Below are 11,092 nucleotides of genomic sequence, written 5' to 3' on the forward strand. Positions count from 1 at the left end.
TTGGAGGAAATTTATTTGTTTTCGGAATAACAACCAAAACTTTGTAAATTGAAATATCTCTCCACACGTATATCAGAGAATGTATCGAGAATTTTTTTTTTTTTTTCATAATATAATTATAAATTGGGAACTTATGTTGCTCAATCATCCATCTAAAGTGTTTCAAAAATAAACCCAAAGAAACGTAAATAGTGATGAAATAAAGGTACATCATTGCCTTAAATGTGCTGAACAATCAACTTGAATTTAGCATTGTATGAAAAGTAAAATCACAGATTTTGACTTTTGACAATTAGAGTATTTAGAACAACATTTAATACATTTACAATAAACCATGGGATTATTATTCAATATAAATATCTTAAAAAATATGAATTACGAATCAAAATTTCTTAAGAGTTCCAAATATATTCACGCCAACTTGTCATCCAAGAGGTAGAAAACAATGGAATTCATGCCTTGATTAAAAAAATTCAAATAACAAATCTTCTGTAGTGCATAACTGAAAAACAATTTCATCTGTAGACTTCGCTTATTTTTCTTCGCTTACTTTTCACTACTTCGCTTATTTTTCACTACTATCTTTAGGCACATAAGTCATAACATGTTGGTGCAGTTAAGTTACAGAAAATTGCGAATATGAATTTATTATTCGATGTTTTTGGGAAAATGCGTCTCCTGAAAAAAATGCTCAATGTAACATGTATCACTTTCGCTGGCACCGGTTCACTTGAAGCTGAAAATATGGACACTAACAAGCAGTTTTTCCCCGGGAGAACTGTCAAAACGTACGTAAATGTATCCATTCTGCGTGGCTCTTGACATTGAGCTGGTGAAAAGTTAGACCAGATTGCCTTGCTGGAAAAGGCGAAGGAAAGTTGTGTGGCTGAGCTGGAAATCGAACCTATTCTGTGAATAAATGCTCAATAAACACACGGCTACAAAGCCCACATTAGAAGATAAGAAATGCGAATCCAGCTTCTACTGAACACATCGTAATGCTGGATAGCCTCTGATAGTTCTGAATTATTGCTTAATAGATGGCCGAGGGGCTGGCAATCGACTAGTGTGGAAGACTTTGGTTTTAATGGGTAGGGTTTATAGCACGTCAACTCCGCTCCTTAGGTTACCATCCCAGATGTCTGGTTGCAGATTTCGTTTAACCATTAAAAGAGTTTATTTTTTTAATTTGTAACCTTCCATAACGTACAGCAAACGATGCTCTCTCGTTAGTGTTAAGGTTCCTCCAAACACACGCGATGCGATGTCGCCGTTGGTATGGAAGCGTAAGTGGAACATTTCCTACAGCGACCTAATGATAGAATTGGGGCGGTTAGGTCTGAGGGAGCCTTTATACAAAATCAAACATCCCGCGTGCTCGAGTGTTAACGAGGTATTTTAAAGTTGGCATACCTTGCGTCTCCATAGGTGTATTCAGCCGAGCTTCTACACTGGGTTCGTCGCTTCAAAATTTCAATTTTATACCGTTCAAATCTCCTGAGTTTTCAGATTCGTTTTTTTCGGCATAATTTACAAAACCATATATCTAGGTACTTAGCATGAATAAATTCGGAGATCTCGACAAAATAAAGATACGCTTTTTAACAGGTAACACTTCTGCTCCTGGTGCGAAAGATAGCACAGACAAATGCTGACTCCTATGTTGCACTGCATGTTTCAGTGATGCCCTCAGAGAAGTTCCATGATCATGAATAAAGATTTGCAACCCGTTTTAAAAAACTATTACTAATTATTATTCCATAGTAATTAAGAACATTCCTCTCCAATCAATTAATGCCCTACTAAAGACTTTAACATAGCAAATATTTAGTTGCCGAAATCCCACGATGCAGATGTTCTTATTCAGCGAAACCTTTATATGGGTGTCATCTTTTCCAATACACATCTACGTGTGTGAGAAACCAAAGCTAAGACCAACGGGATGTTGATGTGGAAACAAAGAAATATTCTTTAAAATATCTCGGTGATGATGACCTGACGCTAGCTGTGGTGAAGGAACGGCTTTTGGGTTTAAGAGGTGAAGCCTCGAAGGTGTGGGACGCTGTGGTAATAAGGATTGAGTGAATTCGGAGAAATTCGCAGTGGAAGCGTGCTAGGCCCATAACCTCTTGAGTCACCGATTGATAGGGGGTGTTGCGGATCAAGCAATCGTTGATCACTAAGGGTGGCTACCAGTTGTTTATAGCAACTAATAACTACGGACTTTTTTTCAATTTAAATTCAAACCGTTAATCCTAACACACATTTAAAATAAAAAGTTGTTTCCTACCTACGTACGTCTACTGAAGAAGTTAATGGAAAAGCTCAGCCTGACCCAGCTCCCGTGCCAGTCAATTAAGTACGTCGCTCTACACATGAGTCTAGAATTCCAAGATGGTTCTCTTCCTAGAGTCTATGACAAATGGTCGAAAGAGATCGGACTCCGTTTTATTGGATCTAAATAATTGTGTGAAAGTTCTAAATTGGAATGCCCGCTCTCTAAAGGGTAAGGAAGATGAATTATTCAACTTCCTAACAGTCCATAATGTGCATATTGCCATTATAACAGAAACTTATTTAAAGCCCGGACTCTCCATTAAAAGAGATCCAAATTATTTTATCTACAGAAATGATCGCCTTGACAGCGCCTGTGGTGGGGTCGCCATTGTCATTAATAGACGTATCAAACATAAATTATTTTCTTCGTTTGAAACCAAAGTTTTTGAAACCTTGGGAGTTTCTGTTGAAACAAATTTTGGTCAATTTTCCTTCATTGCAGCCTATTTGCCTTTTCAATGCAATGGGCAGCAAAAGAACTTGTTGAAAGCTGATCTTCAAATTCTGACTCGCAACAAATCAAAATTCTTCGTAATTGGTGACTTCAATGCCAAACACCGTTCATGGAATAATGCTCAAAGCAATTCCAACGGCAACATTTTATTTGTAGATTGTTCTGCGGGATATTATACTATTCAATATCCCAATGGCCCTACTTGTTTTTTCTTCCAGTCAAAATCCTTCTACAATTGATTTAGTTTTAACGGATTCAAGTCAGCTGTGTGGCCAATTGGTAACTCATGCTGACTTTGACTCTGATCACCTTCCTGTGACATTTGAAATCTCACAAGAAGCCATAATCCAATCAGCTCTACTTTCAATTATCATAGGGCTGATTGGGATTTATATAAAACGTATATCGATAGGAATTTTGATGTTGATATTCCTATATTCCAACTCCATTATTATTGACGACGATCTTCAGCTACTGATCCGTCTTAAAAATGTGAGGCGAAGGCAATACCAAAGAACTCGCGATCCCGCGTTGAAAGTTATTTGGCGAGATTTGCAAAATGAAATTAAAAAACGTTTCGCTATTCTGAGAAATACCAACTTTGAGAATAATGTCTCGAAGTTGGATCCCAGTTCGAAACCCTTTTGGAAATTAACGAAAATTCTTAAAAAACCTCAAAATCCAATTCCAGCGCTTAAAGAGGGAAATAAAATTTTATTAACAAATGGCGAAAAGGCTCAAAAACTTGCTCAGCAGTTCGAGAGTGCCCATAATTTTAGTCTAGGTCTCACTAGTCCAATTGAGGATCAGGTTACACGGAGCTTCGAAGACATTCTCAACCAAGATAATGTTTTTGACCCTTCGTTGGGAACTAATTTGGATGAAGTGAGATCTATTACTAGAAAATTTAAAAATATGAAAGCCCCGGGTGATGATGGTATTTTCTATATACTTATCAAAAAACTTCCTGAGAGCTCTTTATCCTTTTTGGTTAATTTATTTAACAAATGTTTTCAATTGGCATACTTCCCAGATAAATGGAAAAACGCCAAAGTTGTTCCAATTTTGAAGCCGGACAAAAATCCGAGGCTTTTAGTTATCGCCCAATCAGTTTGCTTTCTTCAATAAGCAAACTGTTTGAAAAGATTATTTTAAATAGAATGATGGTTCATATTAATGACAATTCTATTTTTGCTGATGAGCAATTTGGTTTTCGCCATGGGCATTGTGTAGCCCCAAATGGCCGGAGCGAATTGTTATGACAGCAGCTCTTCGTGGGTGCGTGTACACGCCACGGAGGTCTGACGAGAAGAGGGCGAGTCATGGCTTGCTGCGCACTGATCGACACGCTGAAGTGTTGATGTACAATCACACGCTGATGGTAATATACTCAAACCCCACATTTCCCTTCTTCTCTCATTAAAAAAGGCAAAAAAAAATCCTTTAGCATAGAACGCATTGATTTTTTTTTAAAGTTATTTGCGCGAGACGAAGTGAATAGGTTGTGTCATTAAAATGTTAAACTAAATTGGTAATTGATCTCAAAAAAAACATTTTATATTATAGCAATAATCTAAATATCTTATACCGTCCATTAAATTCAACTATCAGCTTCATATATAGTAATACCAGCAAGCTGACCTTCAACATATCGATGTTGAACTTGCTAACAACCGCTTAGAACATGTGTTCCCAAACTGTGGGCCGCGACTCCCAGGGAGGTCGTGGGCTGATCAATGATGGGTTGCGAAAGACGAATCTTGAATCATTATTTTGTCCCTATTTTGTCCAACAAATCTATCACAGCCATTAGACCTGGATCTATGTAGTGAATGAAGAACAATAAATTTTGAGATTTTGTCAAATACAATGAAATCCAAACAATTCAAATCCAATCCAAATTCAATCCAATTCCAATAAAAATCCAAGCCACATTCAATCCAATAATTCCAATCAACATCAAATCCTAATCCAATCTTAATCCGTTCCAAATCCAAATCCAATCAAATGCAATTCTAATCCAAATCTAAATCAAATCCAATTCAAATCTAGTTCAAATCCAATCCATATCCAATTCAAATCCATTCCAATCAAATACAAATCCAATTAAAATCTAATCCAAATCCTATCCAAATCCAATCCAATCCAAATCTATTATTCCACATTCAATCCTAATCCGTTCCACATCCATTCCAAATTCACTGCAATCAAAATCTAATCCAAATCCAATCCATATCCAATTCCAATCCATTCCAATCAAATCCAACCAAAATCTAATCCAAATCCGTTCGAGTTCCAAATCATTGCCAATCCATTCAAAGTAATATAATGATGGGATATGAAGCCATTCATAATGGTTTGTACAATCTAACGCGAATTTATTTTTTTATCCAAATTCTAAAAGCCAATGTGGGAGGGTCGCAAGCAATATGTGATTCTGCTAGGTGGGTCGCATGTACAAGTAGTTTGGGAACATCTGGCCTAGGATATGATATTTATCTAAAATTTCGCAGAGATATCATACTTAAATGGGATAGCATAAGTTTATTCCTAAAATTTAGACGTATGTTAACCAGTACTATTAGCCAATAACTCCAAACTTATGACTTTGTGAATGCTGGCATCGTTTTTTGAGCTTCATGAATGTTGGATATCTCATCCAACGGGTAATTCCGTTACGACTACTAAGTCAGCAAATTCCAAAATAACTATCAAGCCTTCCAAACAACTTTGTAGCATATGATAGAACTCCATATCTCTCAGATTTCGATAGAACTAGCTTAACTGGTAGTCTCATGTACACTAAAGTTAAGTTATACCTTTCAAACTAAATTTATTTTAACCAAAATAAATGTTTCCTTGGTATTTTCTAGATTGTCAAAACATTTTCGGCAGTCTCCCAGACACGCCATGTAGTATTTCAAACCACAAACCAGCGGTCTCCCATGCTTTGTGATTTTCCAAACCACAATCCATTTTCCAGCGGTCTTCCAGACACGCTTTGTGATTTTCCAAACCACAATCCATTTTCCAGCGGTCTTCCAGACGCGCTTTGTGATTTTCCAAACCACAATCCATTTTCCAGCGGTCTTCCAGACACGCTTTGTGATTTTCCAAACCACAATCCGTTTTCCAGCGGTCTTCCAGACACGCTTTGTGATTTTTCAAACCACAATCCATTTTCCAGCGGTCTTCCAGACACGCTTTGTGATTTTCCAAACCACAATCCATTTTCCAGCGGTCTTCCAGACGCGCTTTGTGATTTTCCAAACCACAATCCATTTTCCAGCGGTCTTCCAGACGCGCTTTGTGATTTTCCAAACCACAATCCATTTTCCAGCGGTCTTCCAGACACGCTTTGTGATTTTCCAAACCACAATCCGTTTTCCAGCGGTCTTCCAGACACGCTTTGTGATTTTTCAAACCACAATCCATTTTCCAGCTGTCTTCCAGACACGCTTTGTGATTTTCCAAACCACAATCCATTTTCCAGCGGTCTTCCAGACGCGCTTTGTGATTTTCCAAACCACAATCCATTTTCCAGCGGTCTTCCAGACACGCTTTGTGATTTTCCAAACCACAATCCATTTTCCAGCGGTCTTCCAGACGCGCTTTGTGATTTTCCAAACCACAATCCATTTTCCAGCGGTCTTCCAGACGCGCTTTGTGATTTTCCAAACCACAATCCATTTTCCAGCGGTCTTCCAGACACGCTTTGTGATTTTCCAAACCACAATCCGTTTTCCAGCGGTCTTCCAGACACGCTTTGTGATTTTTCAAACCACAATCCATTTTCCAGCTGTCTTCCAGACACGCTTTGTGATTTTCCAAACCACAATCCATTTTCCAGCGGTCTTCCAGACGCGCTTTGTGATTTTCCAAACCACAATCCATTTTCCAGCGGTCTTCCAGACACGCTTTGTGATTTTCCAAGCCACAATCCGTTTTCCAGCGGTCTTCCAGACACGCTTTGTGATTTTTCAAACCACAATCCATTTTCCAGCGGTCTTCCAGACACGCTTTGTGATTTTCCAAACCACAATCCATTTTCCAGCGGTCTTCCAGACGCGCTTTGTGATTTTCCAAACCACAATCCATTTTCCAGCGGTCTTCCAGACGCGCTTTGTGATTTTCCAAACCACAATCCATTTTCCAGCGGTCTTCCAGACACGCTTTGTGATTTTCCAAACCACAATCCGTTTTCCAGCGGTCTTCCAGACACGCTTTGTGATTTTTCAAACCACAATCCATTTTCCAGCTGTCTTCCAGACACGCTTTGTGATTTTCCAAACCACAATCCATTTTCCAGCGGTCTTCCAGACGCGCTTTGTGATTTTCCAAACCACAATCCATTTTCCAGCGGTCTTCCAGACGCGCTTTGTGATTTTCCAAACCACAATCCATTTCCAGCGGTCTTCCAGACGCGCTTTGTGGTTTTCCAAACCACGATCCATTTTCCAGCGTTCTTCCAGACGCGCTTTGTAGTAATACAAACCCATTGCCTTGTGTTTTTTTAATCGTCAGATGTTTTAACACATTAGCACATTACCAATTGAATTCAACTCACCTTTTGAAATCAGCATCAGGATCCAACAAATAACCTGGCAGGATCGCCAAAATGTGTAGCCCCAAATGGCCGGAGCGAATTGTTATGACAGCAGCTCTTCGTGGGTGCGTGTACACGCCACGGAGGTCTGACGAGAAGAGGGCGAGTCATGGCTTGCTGCGCACTGATCGACACGCTGAAGTGTTGATGTACAATCACACGCTGATGGTAATATACTCAAACCCCACAGGCATTCAACCACCCATCAGTTATTAAGAGTAACGAATTTAATTCGGCTCAACAAATCTGAAGGATATTCGACTGGAGTTGCTCTTCTTGATATAGAGAAAGCATTTGACAGTGTTTGGCATGAAGGTTTGATTGTAAAATTGATGAATTTTAATTTTCCTCTGTACATTATTAAACTGATCCAAAATTATTTATCAGATCGCTCACTACAGGTAAACTATCAGAATTCTAAATCTGATAGATTACCTGTAAGGGCTGGTGTCCCCCAAGGCAGCATACTGGGGCCCATTTTGTACAACATTTTTACTTCTGACTTACCTGATTTACCACCAGGGTGTCAAAAATCTTTGTTTACAGATGACACAGGTCTGACACAGCCAAAGGGCGTAGCCTTCGTGTCATTTGTAGTAGATCGCAAAAAAGTTTGGATATTTTCTCCACTTACTTGCAAAAATGGAAAATTTCCCCGAATGCTTCCAAAACTCAGCTTATAATTTTCCCACATAAGCCGAGAGCTTTTTATTTGAAACCTTCTAGCAGACATATTGTCACTATAAATGGGGTTCCAATTAATTGGTCTAGCGAAGCTAAATATTTAGGACTTCTGCTAGATCAAAAATTAACTTTCAAAAATCACATTGAAGGCCTTCAAGCCAAATGTTACAAATATATTAAGTGCCTATATCCACTTATAAACAGAAAATCAAAACTTTGTCTTAAGAACAAACTTTTGATTTACAAACAAATTTTTAGACCTGCCATGTTGTATGCTGTGCCAATATGGACTAGTTGCTGCAATACCAGAAAGAAGGCACTCCAGAGGATTCAAAATAAAATTCTGAAAATGATTCTGGAGTTGCCTCCGTGGTATAGTACCAATGAACTTCATAGAATTTCTAATATTGAGACATTGCAACAAATGTCCAACAAAATAATTTCCAATTTTAGACAAAAATCGTTGCAATCTTCTATTGCAACAATTAACTCCTTGTACCCTTAGTATAAAATAGGTTAAGATTAGTTTAAGTTGAAAACATTGTAATTCCTACATGGTTCAATTCAACCAGGGGAAAAATTCTAACTGCCAGAGGCAATTGAAATGTATTAATAATAACTAAAAATATAACATAGCAAATAAGGATGATAGTGTTAAGAAAACACGGAACACCTAGTCTAAGAGATGAATGCATGTATTAGATAATTAGCAAATAAAATTAGTTTAAAAAAAAAATGGTCGAAAGAGAAAAGGTCTAAAGGAAAGAATGACGTTAGCGTTGCGTTGTAACGGAGTATATCGTAGATTGCATACTGATAGCTGTCAGGTATTATCATGCTGTTAACATTCATATCCCAATTGCTTACGGTTTTCTATTTGGGATTTAATGACAATCCAATTGAGGGTCCACAATGATAATGCATGAAAGCATCCATTGCCGGCCACAAACATCTTCTCCGTTACTGGGGAAGGGAAGGAAATGTTGATATGGAATCTACTCAACGAGAGGCCAGCAGCTCACCGACGCCCTCATAGATTTAGTTAGATGGATGGTAGAACATTTGAAAAAAGGCGTTGGGAGGGACTTTGCTAAGAAATTTATGTTACTCTGTATCCTGGCTGATGAATTTCCTCGGATGGCTCGAAGGTACTAACTAGCCTTGACTTGGCTAAGAGGCCAAGGTTTAAGCGTCACATTCGTAGTAATCAGAATTAAGTAAGTAATGATGAATCTCGAATATTACAAATTACGCTGTCTTGTCCATAGATTTAGTGCTCCCTTCATTCTTGTTTTTCCTTCAACCTTGCCAGCCTTTAATTACGCGTCTGTTTTCTCTTTTTTCTATGATGCCGGATAATCATAATAATGTTATTGCAGATATTGCTGATATTCCACGATTTGTTTTGAATGTAGCTCTAAGCGCAGATAGCATAAATATTTGAACCGTTTGTTTGAGAAACTGCATATGTAACATTTTTGGCCAAAATGAGATTTTTATATATTCTGAATCCTCGTCCAAAAATACGTATTCTGGCAAAAAAAAACGAAAAAAAATTTTTGCTCAGGAATGTATGAAAAAAATTTCGTTTGTTTGAGAAACTACCCAAGTAACCATTAGCACTATATTACGCCAAACCGCCATATAGGGCCATTATACAGCTATTTTAAAACTCATAAGCATTAAATTAGCACTATATGGCCGATTTGGCGGAATATAGTGCTTATTGGTTACTTGGGTACATATGTCCACCTACTTTGCAGAGCAATTGTGGAGTACTGGTTACATTTTTTGCACTGAAAGTGTCCCAGGGTGTTGAATTTTGCCAAAAACTATTGATCTGTATCGAAGAAATCGAAAGATTCTATGCAAGTTTGTTCAAAACCAATTTTTTGTTGTTTTCTCGAAATAGTGTAAAATGGACTTATGCAGTTTCTCAAACAAATGATTCATTTGTCATTATAATGCGCAAATTATACGTGCTTGTCAATTAAGTAATTTGTGGTTAGGGGAAATTACGGCTTTGGCAGGTTTTGTTCTATTATTGTCAGAGGGGTTTTCTATAACTAATTATGCTCAAATATGACCATAACATTCTTTGCATTTCAAAGAATATTATGGCCGAATTTCATGAAATTTGTCCAACAAAAACCCCCCTGACAATAATAGAACAAAATCTGTCAAAGCCGTCATTTCCCCTAGTCCAGGTAGTCGCAAATGCATTGCCCTTGAGTAGTCATATAAAAATATTACAGATAACACGTAATAAAGTACAACAAAAGTTTATTTGCCTATATTCCGGGGCTTTAACCACCCGACTTGGACATTAATTTACAATGTTATGAAAACTCATATGTGAATATGTACATTATGTGGAAGATAATGATTTAAAAAATATATTGGAGGTAACCACTTTCCCTTCCATGGAACTCCAATCCACGACCCTACAGTACGCTAGACTGGTGCTTTAACCAGCTAAGCTACGAAGGACCTCCGTCGGCCTTCGCAACCTAGCGGCTACTGAATGAGCTCGAAATTCCCAAAGTGGAAGTGTTGGCTTGGATTGGAATGGATTACGAGAGATTCGGCTATGCGTCCAATTTGGGAATTTCGAGCTCATTCAGTAGCTGTTGATAGTTTATACATGTGTAGGTAAAAACCTCCAGAAATTGTGCGAGTGAAAGAGTAATCGAAGCATATTAGGTCAACTCAGACTGCATTATGAGAGGGATGTGAGCCGCCACCTATACTACATGTTGTATGTGTTAGTCGTTTCAATTTTTATAGCGTCTTTGTTTACGAATGTTGAGAAGAAATATCCGATAAGAAATCAGTCTTAGTTCAGAAATCGTATAAGCTAGATCGATAAAATATAATCAATAGTTTTTGAATAAAGTGTAGTATGGAGTAGTGCAAAGTAATTTTACCTGAAATAAATAAAGTGTAGTTATTGTGAAATTAAGTGACAATTTTACTTACCTGGTTATCTGGAACGGAACCTGCAAACTTTA

The sequence above is a fragment of the Armigeres subalbatus genome, chromosome 1, assembly GCF_024139115.2.
Source record: "Armigeres subalbatus isolate Guangzhou_Male chromosome 1, GZ_Asu_2, whole genome shotgun sequence".
In the NCBI taxonomy this organism is placed as follows: domain Eukaryota; kingdom Metazoa; phylum Arthropoda; class Insecta; order Diptera; family Culicidae; genus Armigeres; species Armigeres subalbatus.